Source organism: Dama dama, chromosome 29, assembly GCF_033118175.1.
Source record: "Dama dama isolate Ldn47 chromosome 29, ASM3311817v1, whole genome shotgun sequence".
Taxonomy (NCBI): domain Eukaryota; kingdom Metazoa; phylum Chordata; class Mammalia; order Artiodactyla; family Cervidae; genus Dama; species Dama dama.
The window spans coordinates 26619349-26641023 of NC_083709.1; the positions used below are offsets into that span (position 1 = coordinate 26619349).

Genomic DNA, 21675 nt, shown 5'->3' on the forward strand with positions numbered 1-21675 from the left:
ACCCAATCAAAAAATGGGTCAAAGAACTAAACAGACGTTTCTCCAAAGAAGACATACAGATGGCTAACAAACACATGAAAAGATGCTCAACATCACTCATTATTAGAGAAATGCAAATCAAAACCACAATGAGGTACCATTACACGCCAGTCAGGATGGCTGCTATCCAAAAGTCTACAAGCAATAAATGCTGGAGAGGGTGTGGAGAAAAGGGAACCCTCTTACACTGTTGGTGGGAATGCAAACTAGTACAGCCACTATGGAAAACAGTGTGGAGATTTCTTAAAAAACTGGAATTAGAACTGCCATATGACCCAGCAATCCCACTTCTGGGCATACACACTGAGGAAACCAGATCTGAAAGAGACACGTGCACCCCAATGTTCATCGCAGCACTGTTTATAATAGCCAGGACATGGAAACAACCTAGATGCCCATCAGCAGATGAATGGATAAGGAAGCTGTGGTACATGTACACCATGGAATATTACTCAGCCGTTAAAAAGAATTCATTTGAACCAGTCCTAATGAGATGGATGAAGCTGGAGCCCCTTATACAGAGTGAAGTAAGCCAGAAAGATAAAGACCATTACAGCATACTAACACATATATATGGAATTTAGAAAGATGGTAACGATAACCCTATATGCAAAACAGAAAAAGAGACACAGATGTACAGAACAGACTTTTGAACTCTGTGGGAGAAGGTGAGGGTGGGATGTTTCGAAAGAACAGCATGTATATTATCTATGGTGAAACAGATCACCAGCCCAGGTGGGATGCATGAGACAAGTGCTCCAGCCTGGTGCACTGGGAGGACCCGGGGGAATCGGGTGGAGAGGGAGGTGGGAGGGGGGATCGGGATAGGGAATACATGTAAATCCATGGCTAATTCATATCAATGTATGACAAAACCCACTGAAATATTGTGAAGTGATTGGCCTCCAACTAAAAAAAAAAAAAAAATAACAAATAAAAACGCCATTAGTGAAAAAAAAAAAAAAAAGAAAATATTACCAAAGTCTGTAATACTTCAGAGAATTTTTTTTTTCTTCTCCTTATTGGAGACATTGCTATTTACTTGTAAGGAGGGACGAAAGTTTAGTCTCCTGTGTGGCCTCGGAGGCAGTGGCATCCCCCTGTTTGGTAGCTTTGCTGTGAGCTAACAGAGGTCTGTGCAGGCTTAACAGTAGGACAGCAACATCGCTGACTGATCCAGACAGTGTGGATTTTCAGTGTCTCTAGGCCGAACTCAGGGTGCCTCAACTCTACTTTTTATAGCAAGACTTTCTCAAAACACATTTCACTCACCTTAAGGGCTTCCCAGGTGGCGCTAGTGGTAAAGAACACGCCTGCCAACGCAGGAGACTTCAGAGACGCGGCTTTGCTCCCTGGGTTGGGAAGATCGCCTGGAGGAGGGCATGACATCAAGTGAAGTGACTTAGCACACATTGCAAAGACAGCTGGTATTTCCCTCTGCCCCTCCTCCCCCACATACCTAAGTGAGGTGCTGTGGGGCCAGGGCTTTCTCCTGGGGCCCAGCTCAGCTGAGGCCTGGCGCTCATCATCATGATGAGAGCTTGGGAGTCAGATGGATTCTGCTCACTCTGTTTCTGTGCCCCTGCTCTTAGAACGGCAAGCTGTGAGGTGTATTACAAGGAATTGATATTTGTCATCCCATTACTAATGGGATCCTTTCCCACTACATATTCTAATTCATTGCTACTGATATATAGGCAAGCTGTTGATAGTCTGCCTTTTTTTCCTGCTTGGCTATCCTCCTAAACTGTTATTTGTGCAAATAGCTTTTCAGTTGATTTGCTTGAGATTTCTGGGTAAAACTATGAATTGTACCACCGGCAAGTAATTAATTTTTTGTCACTTCCTTTCCAGTGATCATACACCTTACTTCTTTTATTGTTGTATTTCAGTCTCTAGAATTTACAGAATAATGTCAAAGTGTCAACAATAAGCATCACTGTTTAGTTTCTGATTTGAATGGAAATGCCTCTAGTGTTTTACTGTTGCCGTGTAGTCTTTCCTACATTAAGCATGCCCTCCTATTCTCTTACTTTACTAAAGAAATTTTTTTCGCTAAGTTATTTTCAAATGTCAGGCTGTCTACCTTTAGGTTCAGTCTACTTCCTCACAACTTCTTCCTTTTGGTTCCATTTTATAGATAAGTGTGTTTCTTGCCCATGTTTCTGATATTGGAATCGTAAAATCCTGCTCAGCTTCCCCCATCTCAAGATTTCTCAAACTATCCCATATGGACTTGATTTTCAGGCCTTTGACCATGTGAGTTGTTCACAGAAATAAATGAGGAGTCCCTTAGGGATACAAGGTCAAATTGGGGACAGTATTGACTGACCTTTGATCTGAGGGTGTCGCACGTGGGGACAGGGAGAAGATACTCATGCTTTCCAGGTATCTGAAATCCAGGAATTCTGTCTCTCAAATTCTGTCATTTTAGAGCCATGAAAATAAATGTTGTTCCTGACACAGCATTAGCACTGGGATATGAAGTTTGTTTTAAAGAAGTTGCTATAGGGGATTTCAAATGATCGTAGCCTCAAACTCAAGAAGCAAATGTCAGCTCCAAAATCCAACATGAAAAAATATGACCAGCCCATAGGCATCGATAGCAGAGCTATGGAGCAATCCTGGGAGAAAGTTCTTACCTGTAAACCTTGTGAATTACTGTGTGTTGTTGACCATCATAATATAATAGTTTCTGCTTTGGGTTTATTGTCATGCCAACAAGTTCCTCTACGAATGGAATAAATCGGCTACTTTTGGTACCTCAGAGGTTTATTTCACAACAGCTAGAAGCAGGAACAAAGGAATGTAAGCTTCTTATCTATGTCCTCACACTGCTCTCCTAATCTCTAGAGACATGTCACCAACTACCTCCTTGGTGCTTTTCATTAACTGTCCCCATAGATACCTTCATCTCAATTTTTATTTTGCCCTCAGTTGAACTTGCTTCCCTGCCCTATTCCTTGTCTGGTTATGGCAGAGATTGCTTCTTCTTTCCCCAGGATCTCCTGTATCCTTCCAGCAGAGCATAGTGGTAGAATCTCTAGCTATTAGCTCGGCACTCCAAGTAAATCTACTGATTTGCCTCCCTTGCTTATTCTTTCTAATATGGTGCTAGTGAAAGGGTCATGTGACAGCTTTTGAGACCCTCCTTTAAATAAATGTCATTGAAAGCATTTTTCCTTTTTCAGTCATTTCTTTTTTCTTAATGACTGGAATGAGGAGATGATGGTTGAAGCTAGAGTTGGTGTAGCAGTTTGAATCATGAGGTGACTTTGGGAAGAGAGCCCTTACATGGGATCAGCAGATCAAAGGAGCTTGGTTCGTGACACTGTTGGGCATCCTGTCAGTCAAAAATTGCCTCCCTGTGGACTGTGCTTGGGACAGAAACAAGCTTCTATGTTTCTAATCTCTGCTATTTTGTGGTTTTTGTTGTTGTTGTTGTTGTTATTTGTAGCTGCTGCCTAAGCCTGGCTTTGACACATGATGAGATGTTTCACCATTGTTATTCTCATCCTACAGAGAAACTCAGAGCCATCCTGTTACTCAATTGTTCACTGAAACCTAGGAGTTCAAATTTGGAGCTGACTCTTGATTCCGGCCATACCCCTGTTTATCACTAACATTAACTTGACCATCATCTGTTGTCAAATTTGCTGCTGGACACTCTGAATATTTCACTGTGTTTCCAGGCTCTTCTCTTCTTGTTTTATTACATCTTTTATGCTTCCTAACACGTGAACACCATCACATTACTCTTTTGCATCCGTACCCAGGATCGTCAAGATAAAATGGAAGCTTCTGAGAGTGTCATTCCAGGCTTTGTGCCATATTTCCCAAATTTCTTGTTCCAGCATCTTTCCCTGCCTGTGCACAGACACTCTGTACCAGAAATTATACTCAGCTTTTCTCTCTCTAGAAAACACTGTCTTATCATTCAATATTCAGCTTGTATATTGTAGTCATAAAAGGTATCATTTTTTTGAGTGCTTACCAGATTCTGGGCACTGTGTTATAAACCTGACATGTCTTGTTTAGTCTTTGGGACAACCTTGTAAGATGGGCTGTTTATTACCATCCCCACCCTAAAGATGAAACAAAGAAAGATTAAATACTTTGCAGACGATAGTATGCAATCCTGAATATTCATTGGAAGGACTGATTCCGAAGCTGAAGTTTCAATATTTTTGGCCACTTGCTGGGATGAGCTGACTTGTTGGAAAAGACCTTGATGCTGGGAAAGATTGAAGGCAAAAGGAGAAGGGGGTGGCAGAGGGTGAGGTGGTTAGAGAGCATCACTGTCTCAATGGACATGAATTTTAGCAAACTCTGGGAGACAATGAAGGAAAAGGAAGCCTGGCGCACTGCAGTCCATGGGGTCAAAAAGAGTCAGACATGACTTAGCAATTGAACAACGGCAACAATAAGATTGTGTAGGGCTGGTCCGTATAGATGGTTTATTCAGCCTAAGCAAGTACCTGTAGATGGTTTATTGAAGCCTAAACAGTCTGGCTCCAGAACTCGTGCTCTGAACCATGATGTTATATTGCCTTCCTAATTGTGTTTTATTCAGTTGCCCATATGTAACCTCCTCTGTGAAGCTTTCTCTTATTGGCTTGGTCAGGATTTAGTAATTCTTGCCTAGCTCTGTGATTCTACAGTTTCTGTTCACATCTAATAGATGGTCTGCTAATGATTTTTTTGTCTGCCTTCTCCTCTAAGAGCATAAACTTTCCTGACTGGGGTTGTAGCTTCTCTATTTTTGTTATCCAACAATTAAATACAGTTCCTCATCATAGTAACGATCTCAATAAAGGCTATAAAATTAAAATGTTTAAATCTAAAGAATAATCGAACATGAATATAAAAAAAACTTCTACTCTCTTAATTATAACGGAAGCTTTTCTTCTTTTATAAATGCCCCCCCCACCACAAATGCAATTGTGTTAATTCAACCTTTTAAACAGTTTCTGAATTAATCTTTACCTGTAGACTCCCCCTTCCCAGCCCTGACCCCTCAGCCCTCCAACTGATCTTTCCACAACATGTGTGACCATGTTGCTCTCCTGCATACCATTCTCCTTGAACCCTCACAGCCTTCACGTACGTGACAAAATTCACACTCCCGGGATGACAGGTAGCGCCTCAAGATCCGACCATCCCTACCTTTCCAGTTTCGGTTTTACCCACTCCCACATTTGTGCTCCTTCTCCAGCTGCGTGGAACGACTTATGGGGCCCAACTGAAAAGCCACGTGTCAGCATCCTTTCTTGCTTTTTCCCACGCTGCCTCACTGCTTCCATCAATGTTTGTCAAGCTGTAATGTGCTTATGGCATCGGAGAAGGAAACGGCAACCCCCTCCAATATTCTTGCCTTGAAAATCCCATGGGCAGAGGAGGCTGGTGGGCTATGGTCCATGGGGTCACGAAAGAGTCAGCCTTGACTTAGTGATGGAACAACAATGCGCCTGGTTGTCATGCCTATTCGCGTCTGGGGGCTTGGTCACATTGCAGCGTCTGATTTCGTAGGTCTCAAATGAGGTTTGACGTGCTGCATTTCTAACAAATTCCCCAGTGGTGCTGTTGCTGCTGATTTTCAGCCCACACTTTGAGAGGCATAGATCTAGACTCACCTTTTCCTCTTCCTCCTCTTGGTAGGTCCTTTCAAAGCAGCACATTGAATACAGGTATCACCTCCTCTAGGAATCATAGATGGCTCTCTCTCGTGAGAAAAGAGTGAAGTTCCTCTGTGTATTCTCAGCTTCTAGCTCCCTACCTGCAGCAGAGTATTCAATAGTTCTCACCAAGTGAATGCTGACTGTTCATTTCATGGGCAAAATGTTTATGCAGTGGCAACCTAGGCTAAAGAAATGTGCATGGTGCAATGAGACACAGTCTAGAAGCTTCTGTTACATTCAAAGAAGTGGGGTTGGTGTTTGGGGTACAGAAAGGAGAAAGATACAGTCCTTGCTCACAGGGTCCTGTAGAGAAGTTGGGGAGAGAGACCAGGATCTAGATCTCTATATAACATGGCAAAAATGATTTATCAGTGACGAACAGAATGAAGAGGGAGCTGTTTGTTCTTCACTGGCATTTGAGGATGTTTTCGTGGTTATATGAATTGAGACTGGGGGAAATAGTAGACACCTGACAGCAAATTGGTGGAGGGAGATGTTTCAGAAAAATGGAATAGGATGCCAAAACTTCTCAGTCTTTTTTCCCACTGAAACTTACCTGACTCAGTGGTGCTCCTGTACATGCTGCCGTGGATATGACCATTGTCATTGCAGCTCTTCTTTCTTGTGTTACTCAGATCTCAAGAGAGTGAGTGTTGTGTTGTTGTTGTTTAGTTGCTAAGTCACGTCCAACTCCTTTGCGACCCCAAAGACTGTAGCCTGCTAGCTCCTCTGTGCAAGGGATTCTCCAGGCAAGAATACTGGAGTGGGTTGCCATACCCTCCTCCAGGGGATCTTCCTCATCTGGGGACTGAACCCTTGTCTCTTACATCTCCTGCATTGGCAGGCAGGTTCTTTACCACTGGTGTCAGCTGGGAAGCCTGTGTTATAATAGGGCTCATCTTGACTCTGCTCCAGTTTATTTAGAAAATGATTCAAAAACATAACACTCATACTATTTATTGTTAGTAATAAAGAGTATACGGGATTTCTCATAACTGGTTGGAATATAGCAATGGCTTAGCATTGCTTCTGAGAACCCATTAGTAAATGCAAGGAGGTGTGAGAATACATTCTTTCTGGAGCATTATCAAGTGGTGAGACAGCAGAGTGGTTATGAGCCTAGGTCTAAATTCTGGCTTTCTGGAAACATCACCTCTACTGCTCACATTGACCCTTCAAGGTGGCTGCTCTCCTTGTATCCATTTCCTGTGGCTGCTGTCACAAATTGCTACCAACTTGATGGCTTAAAATAGCAAATATATACTCTAACTGAAATTAGAGGCCATTGAAATTCAGGTGTCTATAGGGCCACACTCCCTCTGAAGTCTATAGAGGAGAATTCATTCCCTCCCTCTTCTGTCTTCTGGTCGGTCCAGGAGTTCCTTGGCTTGTGACCACATCACTCAAGCCTCTGCCTCTGTGGTCACATCAACTCCTCTTCTTCTGTGTCTTCTCTGTATGTTTGCCCCACTCTCCCTCCCATCCCCGTAATTCTTTCTCTCTCTCTTATAAAGATGTACATAGTGATATATAGCGCTCACCCAAACTATTCAGGATAAGCCTCCCTTCCCTTGAGTTAGCTACATCTTTTGCCAAATAAGGTAATATTCACAGATTCAAGAGACAGGGTGAGGGGATATTTTTTGGGGGGCCACATTCAACTCACTGCAGGTTCGGGTGACTGAGATGATAAAGAATCTGCCTGCAGTGCAGGAGATCTGGGCTCAGTCCTTGGGTCAGGAAGATCCACTGGAGAAAGGAATGGCAACTCACTCCAGTATTCTTGCCTGGAGAATTCCACGGACAGAGGAGCCTGGTGGGCTACAGTCCACGGGGTCACAAAGAGTCAGACACGGCTGAGTGACTAACACTGCAATTCATATTTTATAGAAGAGGAAACTCAGTCTCAGAGAACGTCATTCTCTGACCTGAGGTTGTGAGGGCAGCCAAGGGATACACTACAGTTATAAACTATTAAATTCACAAGCACATCTTCTCCAGGAGGGCTCCTGGATCCTATGGAGATTGAAGAAGAATAGGTAACATTGAATTCCATCCAGCAAAGACTCAGTCCTTAGGAAAAAAGCAAACCAGAAGAAATTCAGAACAGATACTTGCAACATTCTCTACTTCAATAGTTGTAATAGACTGGGATCATGTGACAGTGAAACTCAAAGAGGAGCAAGCTTTTCATGTTCAGTTTTTCTCAGAATAAGTTATTAATCCTAATCACAGGGACAGATGCAAGGAAATTTTGTTATTATCTTTCATATGTTATTTCAACGAATTCTGTAAAAACAACCCAAGAGATTTTATTTTTTTCTGGGGGATTGGCCTTATATTGTTAGCCAGAAAGTAAACCAGGAGAGAGGCCTGGGGGAACAGATCTCAGCACAGGTACTGATGCTACTAGATGAAGGGGGTGGTGGACGTGAGGTGGAAAAGAACACCATGGTGGGTTTGAGTTTATCAGATCTCTTGAGAATTAGGACTGGCTCTCCACTGAGGGTATTCCAGTGTTAAGTGTTCCATTCCATAAACAGATACTTGCCAAAAGCCATCCCATGAATGTTACTCAGCCAAAGGGAAAGAGATGCACCCCTCTCCCTGGCTGTCCCTGGGTCTACTCGAGTCCCACTTCCATTCTGTGTTTCCCAAGTGCACGGTGCTCAGGATAGCATCATTTGCCTCTCTCTGTTATATATCTCTTCTGGTTTGCTTGGTTTCCCTATCTGGCTGTGAGATTGCTAGGATATTGAAACTGTGCCTGGCATATACATGTTGGTTGAGTTAAATAATATATTGTTTATTCTCCCTGCCCAGCATGAGAATAAAAAGTACAAAATAAATATTTTCTGAAGAAGAGATTGAATCAACCAGAAAGATAGAGTAATAGCATGCAGAGGAACTCATTTAGGAAAAATTGCAAATGGAGGATGAAAGGAAACACCGTGAACACAGTGAACTGGCTAGAGGAACACAACACAATACTCAGTTCTGGTTGTATTCTTGTAGCTGCCAGTTTACCTGCAGACACACAGCACAGAAAAGTAGGTATTTCTCAGCAGAGGAATGTCTAAGTGACCCTAAAAAGGCGAGCCAGGTGGCAAAGAGTGACGGATTCTTTAAACTGGAAAATTCTGAGAGATGGGAATACCAGACCACCTGACCTGCCTCTTGAGAAACCTGTATGCAGGTCAGGAAGCAAAAGTTAGAACTGAGCATGGAACAACAGACTGGTTCCAAATAGGAAAAGGAGTACATCAAGGCTGTATATTGTCACCCTGCTTATTTAACTTCTATGCAGAGTACATCATGAGAAACGCTGGGCTGGAAGAAGCACAAGCTGGAATCAAGATTGCCGGGAGAAATATCAATAACCTCAGATATGCAGATGACACCACCCTTATGGCAGAGAGTGAAGAGGAACTAAAAAGCCTCTTGATGAAAGTGAAAGAGGAGAGTGAAAAAGTTGGCTTAAAGCTCAACATTCAGAAAACGAAGATCATGGCATCTGGTCCCATCACCTCATGGGAAATAGATGGGGAAACAGTGGAAACAGTGTCAGACTTTATTTTTTTTGGACTCCAAAATCACTGCAGATGGTGACTGCAGCCATGAAATTAAAAGACGCTTTCTCCTTGGAAGGAAAGTTATGAGCAATCTAGATAGCATATTAAAAAGCAGAGACATTACTTTGCCAACAAAGGTCCATCTGGTCAAGGCTATGATTTTTCCAGTGGTCATGTATGGATGTGAGAGTTGGACTGTGAAGAAGGCTGAGCGCCAAAAAATTGATGCTTTTGAACTGTGGTGTTGGAGAAGACTCTTGAGAGTCCCTTGGACAGCAAAGAGATCCAACCAGTCCATCCTAAAGGAGATCAGTCCTGGGTGTTCATTGGAAGGACTGATGCTGAAGCTGAAACTCCAGTACTTTGGCCACCTCATGCGAAGAGTTGACTCATTGGAAAAGACCCTGATGCTGGGAGGGATTGGGGGCAGGAGGAGAAGGGGGTGACAGAGGATGAGACGGCTGGATGGCATCACCAACTCGATGGGCATGAGTTTGAGTAAACTCTGGGAGCTGTGATGGACAGGGAGGCCTGGCGTGCTGCAATTCATGGGGTCGCAAAGAGTCGGACACGACTGAATGACTGAACTGAACTGAACTGAACTGAACCTTGCCTAGAGAGGAGGCTGAGCTGCATGAGATCTCTCTCTCAAAGCTGCAGCAAAAGTCCTCGGAAGAGGCTTGTATGTGATGTAAGCCTGTGAGAAAGGGCACTTCTTCTGAACTTTGAGACTGTCAAAAAGAATGAGCACCAGAGCTATGTTTTCCCATTTCCTTCTTCTTTCTATTCCTGTCTCAATCCAGAGCAGCTCAGAGCCCAGAGACTGAACTCACTAAATGGTAACCTCAGTGTGTCCTTGTCCTGGGTTTTGGACACGAACGGCATGACTCCTTGAAACTCAGTCAGCAGGGTACGTGAGCGAGCACTGGAACCCCTGCAGATTCTTCACCTTCTGTCCCTGGGAGCTGGTGGCTGGACAGCTGCTTCCTTCACTGTCAGGATGATCTTCTTGGAAGACTACACCAAATGAATGACTAGTGAGGAGAAGCTAAAGAAGATGCTTCAAGTCCTCTGACAGCCCACCTGTCTCTGTCAGTTTGATAATATTTACAGCATTCTGGCAAATAATACTGAGGCTGCACTTGTACTTGTTACAAGAAATCTTATCTCCAAATAAGTATTTGTCAGTGTGCCGAAAATCTCTTGGGAATCCACCCTCTTACTCCTATGAGGCTTCCAGTGTTCAAGAACATTGGCTTCCCTGGTGGTGCTAGTGGTAAAGAACCTGCTTGCCAACGCAGGAGACAAAAGTGATGCAAGTGTGATCCCTGGGGTGGGAAGATCCTCTGGAAGAGGACGTGGCAACCCACGTCAGTATTCTTTCCTGGAGAATCCAATGGACAGAGGAGCCTGACGGGCTACAGTCCACGGGGTCCCAAGAGTCGGACACGACAGAGAGACTAAACCACCACCAAACTGACTACTTTTCTTGGCTTTCATCCTACCTGCTGTCAGCCAGCAGTAACAACCTGCTCCTCATTTGGGGCATCGCCGCTTCCCCACTTCACACTGTCCTTCAAAGGACTCCTCCACCTAGGCCGTTCAGACAATCTTCTTTTCCTGACCACAGTGATTCAATGATGGCAAGGTTATATCAACACCCAGTACTGCACAAAGGTGAACACCAAAATCTATGAGGCTGTAACATGCTATATGATCAGAAATACGCATTAGAACTGCGATGAGGAAAGAAAAAGCAGTCAGTTCAGGAAATTATCTAGGGAGAAACCATCCATTTCAAATTGAGACTCCTATATGGCCTGCTTTGCCTATGGAAGGATTTGATCCAAACTAAACAGAGCAAATCCCCAGGATACTGGCAGACACCTTTTACAGTTTATTCTTAATCCTTTTAAGTCAGTGGTTGATAACATTCTGGTAAAAGGGGTACTTTTGCTTCACCCCTTAGGAAAAAGTTAATTGTCTTGTAGGTTGGAAGGAATGCAGAGGCAATAGGATTCAGTTTATAAAACAGGATTGGAAAGAAATGCACAGTTTGATTTTTTATTTGCTACAGTTGCTACTGTGTTAACAGTTGCTTCTTGGCAGAACATAAGGGGTATAAAGAAAGCCGAAGGTTTGTTTCTCAAGAAATCATACAAGAAACAAAAGAAAGCTGTTTCCGTAGTCTAGAGTGGTTTTGCCAGCAATTATGCTTTGTAGAAAATAAATAATGCATTCTGTTTCCAAAAGGCCCTGACAAACCATGATAGAAAAAAAAAAATAAAATCTTTTCTTTTGGTTTTAGGGTGGCGAGTTTCATGATGGAAATAAAGTGAGTCTGTGTTCTCTAAGTAATTTATTACTGCATCTTACCACAGCAGCTCTAATGGGCTGGCTGCCAGGTATTCCGGGCTGCAGTTTGTCATGTCTGACTCTTTAGTTCTTTCAAGCAATTGAAGAAATGGCCTTCTGCAGGCTGTCAGTGACAGATTCTAGCCCACTCACATAGATAAAGCTCAATTAGCTCCTGGAAAAAACATCTTTTAAAAATGCAATGAGCTGCACCGTGGAAGATAGGTAGACAACAGTCCAGAAACAAAATAAAATGTTACTGTTGAGGGGAGGACGTGCGCACAATGAGCAAGTGTACTGCTATTTTATGGGACAGTTCCCACCACTGAAAACAATGGGATGGTCATTTTTAATTTCTTCAGGAGATAGGATAGCACTTTGCTTCAGGTGCAAGGTAAGGGCAATAGTCTTAAAGAGTTGGCATACCATTCATTCATTCGTGGCAAAGGCCCATACTCTATAACCTGCAAGTAGTTCTAGCCTAGAATAGAGGTACTAGAATAGCCTTTCACTGATTAAGTGTAGCCTGCCAGTGCGTTGTTTCATCCATATAGTATTTTAAATGTTTAGCAAACATTTGAAAATCAGAATATTTTACACACACACAAATACAGCTTTGACATCTCTTAAAATACTGAAACACCTGGAAATTGCATTCTATTTATTTCTTTGGGGGGAAAGGTGACTTATGCCAAGTACCTACTGCATCCCATAGAAGAGGAAAAATGTCCTCTGTTACCCACAATCCCTGTTGAGCTTGCTTTACTCATTTCTGCTGCCTCCCTTGCCCTGGTCTAAATAGGAGACTAGTTTGAGCTTGCATACCTCTGATCTCCGGCAGTGATTCTGGGGACCTCCTACATCAAAAGTACTTGAGATTCTTAATAACAATGGAGAATCCCTGGCCGTGCCCTGGGCTAACAAATAAAATGCATGGATATAAAACATGGTGATACTTTGGCTTACTAAAGTTATTGGAATAATTGATGTTGTTCAGTCGCTAAGTCATGTCTGACCCTTTGTGACCCCACAGACTGCATCATGCCAGATTTCCCTGTCCTTCACTATCTCCTGGAATTTGCTCAAATTCATGTCCACTGAGTTGGTGATGCTATCTAACCATCTCACCTTCTGTCACCCTCTTCTCCTTTTGCTTTCAATCTTTCCCAGCATCAGGGTCTTTTCCCATGAGTTGGGTCTTTGCATCAGGTGACCAAAGTCTCGAAGCTTGGTCAGTCCTTCCAATGAATATTTAGGGCTGATTTCCCTTAGGCTTCCTTTGTGGCTCAGCTGTTAAAGAATCCGCCTGCAATGTGGGAGACCTGGCTTCGATCCCTGGGTTGGAAAGATCCCCTGGAGAAGGGAAAGGCTAGCCACTCCAGATTCTGGCCTGGCGAATTCCATGGACTGTATAGTCCATGAAGTCGCAAAAAGTCAGACATGACTGAGCGACTGTCACTCACTCCCTTAGGATTGACTGGTTTGATCTCCTTGCTGTCCAAGGGACTCTTAAGAGTCTTCTCCAGCGCCAAAATTCAAAAGCATCAGTTCTTCAGTGCTCAGCCTTCTTTATGGTCTAACTCTCACATCCTTACATGACTACTGGAAAAATCATAGCTTTGACTCTTGGGACTTTTGTCGGCAAAGTGATGTCTCTGCTTTTTTAATACACTGTCTAGTTTTGTCGTAGCTTTCCTTCCAAGGAGCATCTTTTAATTTCATTGCTGCAGCCACCTTCATTGATCCCAGTGACCAGATAGAATTATAGTCTTCAAAAAATGGATCAAAATACTAATATCATGAATGGACCCTTTTTTTGAACATTACATGGGAATATATTTTTCTTCTAATTACATTAACTTACTCTTAATGGCTACTTTTTTTCCCCCTGAAGATATCACCTAGCCAAACTTACCCTACCGAGAACAAAATCAGACGACTTAGTGTCTGTTACTGACTTAGGCCAAATTTTCAATTTGGAGATAAAATCCACTACGTTTTATGAACTAATTTGTTCTCCGGGCAAGTGGTTGAACTTGATAGCTATATTTGTTTCTGGCACTACTAAATCATAATTACAGGAAATAGTTCTAGAGTTAGAATTCAATTGGCACAAAGCCTAAATGAATTAATAAAAACTCTGTATTTTTTCCCCCAGGCATTTTTCTCTGACTTCTGAAGGTCGTTAGCTGGGAAGAGTCTTGAATATCTACTGTAATAAAGATGACGATGATTCCTCACATTCGTGTGGTGTTTCAGAGCACCCTCAGATACATTATCCCCTTTGATTATCTCAGTCACCCTGTGAAGTGGTGGCAGATGAAGAAGTGAAGACTAAATTCACGGTGCAGATGCTTGTAGAGTGAGGAGAAGATTCTTAGCTTTTTACTAATTCAGGGTTGCTTTTGTTCCATGATCTCAGATCCAAATTTGTAATACAAAAATCTATCCGCTATTGAAATATCCTTGTAGGTTTATCCAATGTTGGTAACATACGTTTTGCAACTAACCCCTAAGGATCATCAACTGAATCCAGTTGCCTCAAAGAGCCCCAGAATCATGTCTTGCTCACTGATATAATCCTGCAGACATCATCATTATCATGCTCTCTGGGGAGTGGCACAATTTGCACAGTAGGTTTAAGGTTGGAACCCCTTTCTGTGTATTTTTGTCAAGAGATTGCCTTATCTTCTTATTTCCTTCATATAGGCAATGAATCCACCATAAAAATTATAACAAATCTGATAAATTTCGTGTGATGCCATCATTCAACATGGTAAAGAATCCGTCTGCCAATTCAGGAGATGCAGGAGACATGGGTTTGAACCCTGGGTCGGGAAGATCCCCTGGAGAAGGAAATGGCAACCCACTCCAGTATTCTTGCCTGGAGAATTCCATGGAGAGAGGAATCTGGCAGGCTGCAATCCAAGGGGCCTCAAAGACTTGGACGCAACTGAGCAACTGAACACACACACACACACCATTCAATATTCTTCCAACATCTTCCCACCATTACAGGAACACATGGCCCTCTGGAAGCCACTGGATAAGCCTTTTAAATTGTCAGAGGTTCTTGGTGGTTTTGACTCTTCTCCCAGTCTTCCGGAGTGGGCTTATCCTTAAAAATGCATATTTGGGGAGCTTAATGCTTTAGTTAATATTTGAGAATGGAAAGGAAATAACTAAGTGAAAACTTGAATGTTAGTCTTAATAAAACCTTAGCTTTTAAAACTTTCCAAACTGTTGACTGTGTGGACTGTAACATGGACCAAGAAATCATCCCTCTTTCCTTTCCCCTCTTCTAAGCAACACCAGTCCCTCTCTACACTTTGACTGGGGCGTCAACAATTAAGGGTGAAATGCTCTTTAAGTTTGGCTTTTGGAGTCAGGCAGTCCTGGACCACTTCTGGATAGCGAATTGCAACTGTCAGTTAAGTAATATTAGTTTCATCATCTGTAAAATGGTTTGGTGAGAATTGAGATCACAAATAATAAGCATTGAGAATATGCAAATATTAAGTACATAGCACATTAAAAACATTTATTTATTTTTAATTGAAGAATAATTGCTTCACAGAATTTTGTGGTTTTCTGTCAAACATTAATAAGAATCAGCTATAGGTACACCCATGTCCCCTCCCTCCCAAACCTCCCTCCCATCTCCCTCCCTATTCCACCCTACTAGATTGTCACAGAGCCCCTGTTGGAGTTCCCTGGGTCATACGGCAAATTCACATTGGCTATCTATTTTACATATGGTATTGTAAGTTATTCATATTGCTTTCTCCATACATCTCACCCTCTCCTCCTGTCTCCCTGTGTCTATAAGTCTGTTTTCTATGTCTGTGTCTCCATTGCTGCCCTGCAAATAAATTCATCAGTACCATTTTTCTTGATTCCATATATATGTGTCTGTATATGATATTTATATTTCTCTTTCTAACTTAACTTCACTCTGTATAATAGGCTCTAGGTTTGTCTACCTCATTAGAACTGACTCAAATGCATTCCTTTTTATGGCCGAGTAATATTCCATTGTGGGGTTCCCAGGTGGTGCTAGTGGTAAAGAACCTGCCTGCCAATGCAGGAGACACAAGAGATGCATGTCAGTCCCTGGGTTGGGAAGATTTCCTGGAGAAGGGCATGGCAATCCACACCAGTATTCTTGCCTGGGTAATCCCGTGGACAAAGGAGCCTGGCAGGCTGCAGACCACAGGGTTGCACAGAGTCAGACACAACCGAAGTGACTTAGCATAGGACAATGTTCCATTGTGTATATGTACCACAGCTTCTTTATCCATTCATCTGTCGATGGACATCTAGGTTGCTTCCATGTTCTAGCTATTATAAATAGTGCTGCAATGAACATTGGGATATGTGTCTTTTTCAATTTTGGTTTCCTCAGGGTATATGCCTAGGAGTAGGATTGCTGGGTCATATGGTGGTTTTATTCCTAGTTTTTTAAGGAATCTCTATACCATCTCCCATAGTGGCTGTATCAATTTACATTTCCACCATCAGTGCAAGTCGGTTCTCTTTTCTCCGTACCTGCTCCAGCATTTATTCTTTCTAGACTTTTTGATGATGGCCATTTTGATGGGTGTGAGGTGGTATCTCATTGTAGTTTTGATTTGCATTTCTCTGATAATGAGTGATGTCGAGCATCTTTTCATGTGTTTGTTAGCCATTGGTGTGTCTTCTTTACAGAAATGTCTGTTTAGGTCTTTTTGCTATGTTTTGATTGGGTTGTTTGTTTTTCTGGTATTGAGTTGTATGAGCTGCTTGTATATTTTGGAAATTGGTTCTTTGACAGTTGTTTCCTTTGCTATTATTTTCTCCCATTCTGAGGGCTGTCTTTTTACCTGTTTGTAGTTTCCTTTGCCATGCAAAATCTTTAAAGTTTTATTAGGTCCCACTTGTTTGTTTTTATTTCCATTACTCTAGGAGGTGGGTCATAGAGGATCTTGCTTTGATTTATGTCATTGAGTGTTCTGCCTATGTTTTCCTCGAAGAGTTTTATAGTTTCTGGTCTTACATTTAGGTCTTTAATCCATTTTGAGTTTATCTTTGTGTATGGCGTTAGGAAATGTTCTAATTTCATTCTTGTATATGTAGCTACCTACACAGCACATTTAAGTACAAGACCATGTTAGTTATTATTCTTGCTATTCCAAGAGGGTTAAAATTAGGTTGTTAATGTCTGTTAATATCCTAGTGAAAATGAATTTATTTTTTCATCAAGAAAGAACATGAAATGAAGAACAGAATACTGGACAGAGAAGTTGAGATGAGGTGTAAGGGCACTTTCTCGGTGGGTCAGTGATAAAGAATCTGCCTGCAATGCAGGAGACGTGGGTTCGATCCCTCAGTTGAGCAGATCCCCTGGAGGAGGGCATGGCAACCCACTCTAGTATTCTTGCCTGGAGGATCCCATGGACAGAGGAGCCTGGCAGGTTATAGTCCACGGGGTCGCCAAGAGTCGGACATGGCTGAAGCAACGGAGCATAGGATGCATGCAGGGGAAGCTCGTCAAGTTCACATCCTGCTGGAGGACAGAGACCATGAGACTGTGTGCAGAAGTAGGTTCTGGGGGGACGTGTAGGGGGATCAAAAGCAAGTCAAGGCACAGAAGCAGGGTCAGGTGGATTTTACACAGTGTGAGGGTGGAGTGGAAGTCACGAAATGGTGTCATGAGACCGACCTGAGTTGGTATTTTGGCTCCTAATATATCAATATGGCTTCCTAGAGATTTAGCTTCCTCAGTTGTTAGATTTAAATTATTATGAATTGCAGGATTACTGAGAGAACTTGCAATAATATGTACAAAGAACCTGGGGTGGGTATCCAACAACTTTAAAAGCAGATGTCTTTTTTTTTTGGCAACTTTGTTGTGGGCCTGCTTTTGTTCAGAGAACTAAAAAACATATGTTAATATTAGGATTTCCAAGGTCTTCTGCCTCTGATTCTAAAGATAATCTCCATGGAACCGTTGCTTCAAAGGAAGCCTCATCTCCCATTGGCTCAGTAGAATGAAAGGACAGGTAAAGAATCTGACCCAGTCTTTGGCAGACATGAAAATAGGATAATGAATGTAATACATAGGGCTTCCCAAGTGGTGCTATTGGTAGAGGACCTCCCTGCCAATGCAGGCGGCAAGAGAGATGTGGGTTTGATCCCTGGGTAGGAAAGATCCCCTGGAGGAGGGCACGGCAACCCACTCTGGTATTCTTGCCTGGAGAATCCTTGGACAGGGGATCCTGGCGGGCTACAGTCCACGGGGTGGCAAAGAGTCAGACATGACAAGCGGCTTAGCATAGCACAGCACACATATGTAATACATAATGATGATGGCATTTATTGGATGCCCACGCTGTGCCTAGAAACAAGTTAATTAGTTTATATGCATTATTTTCATTTAAGCCTCATAATACTCCTAGCCCTGGAGGAGGACAGACACAGAGAGGTTTGCTAAATTGTCCAAGGCCTTGTAGTAGAGTCTGAAGTCAGGCAGGTTGATTCCTCCAGTTCCATTCTTCTTTCTCAAGATTACTTTGGCTATTCGAGGTTTTTTGTATTTCCATACAAATTGTGAAATTCTTTGGTCTAGTTCTGTGAAAAATACCGTTGGTAGCTTGATAGGGATTGCATTGAATCTATAGACTGCTTTGGGTAGAATAGCCATTTTGACAATATTAATTCTTCCAATCCATGAACACGGTATGTTTCTCCATCTGTTTGTGTCCTCTTTGATTTCTTTCATCAGTGTTTTATAGTTTTCTATGTATAGGTCCTTTGTTTCTTTAGGTAGATACACTCCTAAGTATTTTATTCTTTTTATTGCAATGGTGAATGGTATTGTTTCCTTAATTTCTCCGTCTGTTTTTTCATTGTTAGTATATAGGAATGCAAGGGATTTCTGTGTGTTAATTTTATATCCTATATGCAGAACAGAAAAAGAGACACAGAAATACAGAACAGACTTTTGAACTTTGTGGGAGAATGTGAGGGTGGGATATTTCAAAAGAACAGCATGTATACTATCTATGGTGAAACAGATCACCAGCCCAGGTGGGATGCATGAGACAAGTGCTCCGGCCTGGTGCACTGGGAAGACCCAGAGGAATCGGGTGGAGAGGGAGGTGGGAGGGGGGATCGGGATTGGGAATACATGTAAATCCATGGCTGATTCATATCAATGTATGACAAAACCCACTGGAAAAAAAAAATAATAATAATAATAAAAAAAAAAAATAAATTGTCCAAGGCCACATCACACAGATTGTAAATGGCAGAAGTAGAATTTAAAACCAGGCAGCCTTTCCTCTAGAGCCACCTCTCTAAACTGTGTTTGGTGAGAAAGGCATTTTAGCCAAAGAGAACTACCCTTCGCTTTGTTAGGATTCTGGCTGAACTGCTTGAGTCAGCAAACTTTTTGCCAGGAAAAGCTGCTCGGTGGATGTCAGGAAGAAAATGAGGTTATAGATCTTTTCCTGTCTGGAGTGTGTATTTATTGTACAGTAGGATGTAATCTAAATTATTCACATTTTATATTTTATGGAAATTTTAGCTTCTGTAAATCTGAGATTTCAGAACTAGAATTATGTGTAATAAAGTTCTTATAAAATCCATTTAAAAGATTAATGATAGATGTATTTGTAGAAAATTAAATCTGGGTATTTTATTTTCTCCAGTTTCCTGGATCTTCCAATTTCATTTGCAGAGACTGTCTCTGTGACAGAATCTTCTCTTTATGCCTCTTGGGCAAAGCCAAGTGCAAGGCTGGTCCTGTGAGTGTAGAACTTTCTCTTGGGCAGAAGAGATCAGTGAGTTTTTGGAATAGCTTTCTTCTAAGACTTCTTCATAAATTCTCCTTTGCTGACTGGGAGTCAAAAACATTCCATAGTGAAATCCAGTCTCCAGCCCTTATAAACTGAGTGAATTGATGGAGATCATAAAATTATTAATATTTCTGAGCCTTTGTTATTTCCTCAGCTGCAAAATGAGGATAATGTATCTTATTTCATAGGTGGTCATTAGAATTAAATAGATAACAATTGAATGGAAATGGAAAAGGTGGGTCTTGAAATATAAACAAGTCAAATGCAGAGAAACAAATAAACACCACCAGCATCATGGCAACTGGGGCTTCCCAGGTGGTACAATGGTGAAGAATCTGCCTGCTACTGTAGGAGACGCAAGAGACTTGGATTCAGACCCTGGGTGAGGAAGATCCCCTGGAGGAGGAAATGACAATAGATTCCAATATTCTTGCTGGGAAAATCCCATGGACCGAGGAGCCTGGTGGGCTACGATCCACGGGGTCACAAAGAGTTGGACCCAACTGAAAAAGTGAGCACATGCTAGCACATGGTGCAGTCTCATTATTGGTTGATGGGTTTGACATGTGGAGAGTTTGCCATATAGAACAGCTTCTTCTGCCTAATTTAATCAGCCCATTCACTGAAAGTAAAGTTCAGTTGCTAAGTCGTGTTCAGCTCTTTCGACTCCATGGACTGTAGCATACCAGGCTTCCCTGTCCTTTACTATCTCCCAGAGTTGACTCAAACTCGTGTCCATTGAGTCGGTGATGCCATCCAGCCATCTCATCCTCTGTTGCTGCCTTTTCCTCCTGCCTTCAATCTTTCCCAGCATCAGGGTCTTTTCCAATGAATCAGTTCTTCGCATCAGGTGGCCAAAGTATTGGAGCTTCAGCTTCAGCTTCAGTCCTTCCAGTGAATATTCAGGGTTGATTTCATTTTGGATTGCCTGGTTTGATCTCCTTGTAGTCCAAGGGACTCTCAAGAGTCTTCTCCAGCACCATAGTTCAAAAGCATCAATTCTTCAGCACAAAGCAAAGGGAATATTTGATCATTCATTCATTTAATCTCAATTAGCATTAATTAGATTGTTCCTTTGCATTAGGCTGTGGGTTAAGTTCTGAAGATCCTCAGATGAGTAACGCATGGATGCCTTGAAGTTTTTTGAAGCCACATGATAGCCCTGGTGGGAATGAGGCTCTAGCTCTAGAGTGACTTTTTCAGTTTGAATTGGTTATCTCTATTTTTGATAAATGGAAACCTGTCAAAGTTTAAAAGAGAATATATGTTCTTTCAGTACACATTTGCTACTGTGATAAAAATTGCTTAGAAGTATGTAATTATTCCTTAAAAGAGTTTTGATTGCTCATCAATTGAGTGCAGGTGAGTTGAAAGATTCAGGCAAAGTGAGGCAGGAAAAAAATTATGAAAAAAAAGGTCAATGAAGAGGCAGTCTGGTGCTGAGGATGGAACATGAACTTTGGACTCAGACAGACCTAGATTCAAATCCTGGCTTTGCCCTTAATTAAGGAAATGTCTTTGAGTAAGTTATTTTCCTTCCTAGAGATTTCCCACCCCCATCTGTTAAATGGTGACAGTAGTACATGATTTGCAAGATTATTGTGACAATTAAATGAGATAATGTATCTGAAAGACATATGAGCCTTATTTTAAGATGCATAGGCTATGATGGCCTGTGATATGCAAAGATCATCACTATGTTATTAAACAGAATACTCCTATGTTATCAGCTCACGCCACCTCCTTCTGTTGAAAACCTCATCATCCTCATTTTTCTGGTTAGCTGGGTTAACATGGTCTCTGTATCCACAGTGGCTATTTTCTATCCCATGCCTTATGGGTTTTCTTGCTGGCTGTCTGAATTGTAGCCTTGAATCTACTGGTTTCACTGTTTCAGCTGAATTACAAGTTCCAAGGGACCGCTGCCTGTGTCCATCATCACTGAGCACAATGTCTGGCACATGGTAGGTAGTTGATGAATGTGGGATGAATGGAGAACAATGTATAAAGGAGATCACAGCCAGCAGGCAAGAATCTTTTCCGAGTCCCCTCCCCTCTCTATTTACCTTCCCCACCCCCACACCACAAAAGCCATTGTGTCTTTTGTTTCACTGTGGTGGACGAGGCTTCCCTCATGCAGCAGAGGCTCGTCCCTTTTCTTGTGCTCAAGATCACACCCATCCTTCTCAAGAA

The 21675-nt window shown here is 42.1% G+C and overlaps 1 pseudogene; it reads left to right on the top strand.

Moving 5' to 3' along the window:
• The window catches only part of LOC133048460 (translin-like), a 155853-nt pseudogene that overhangs the window by 121777 nt on the left and 12401 nt on the right, over positions 1 to 21675 (top strand).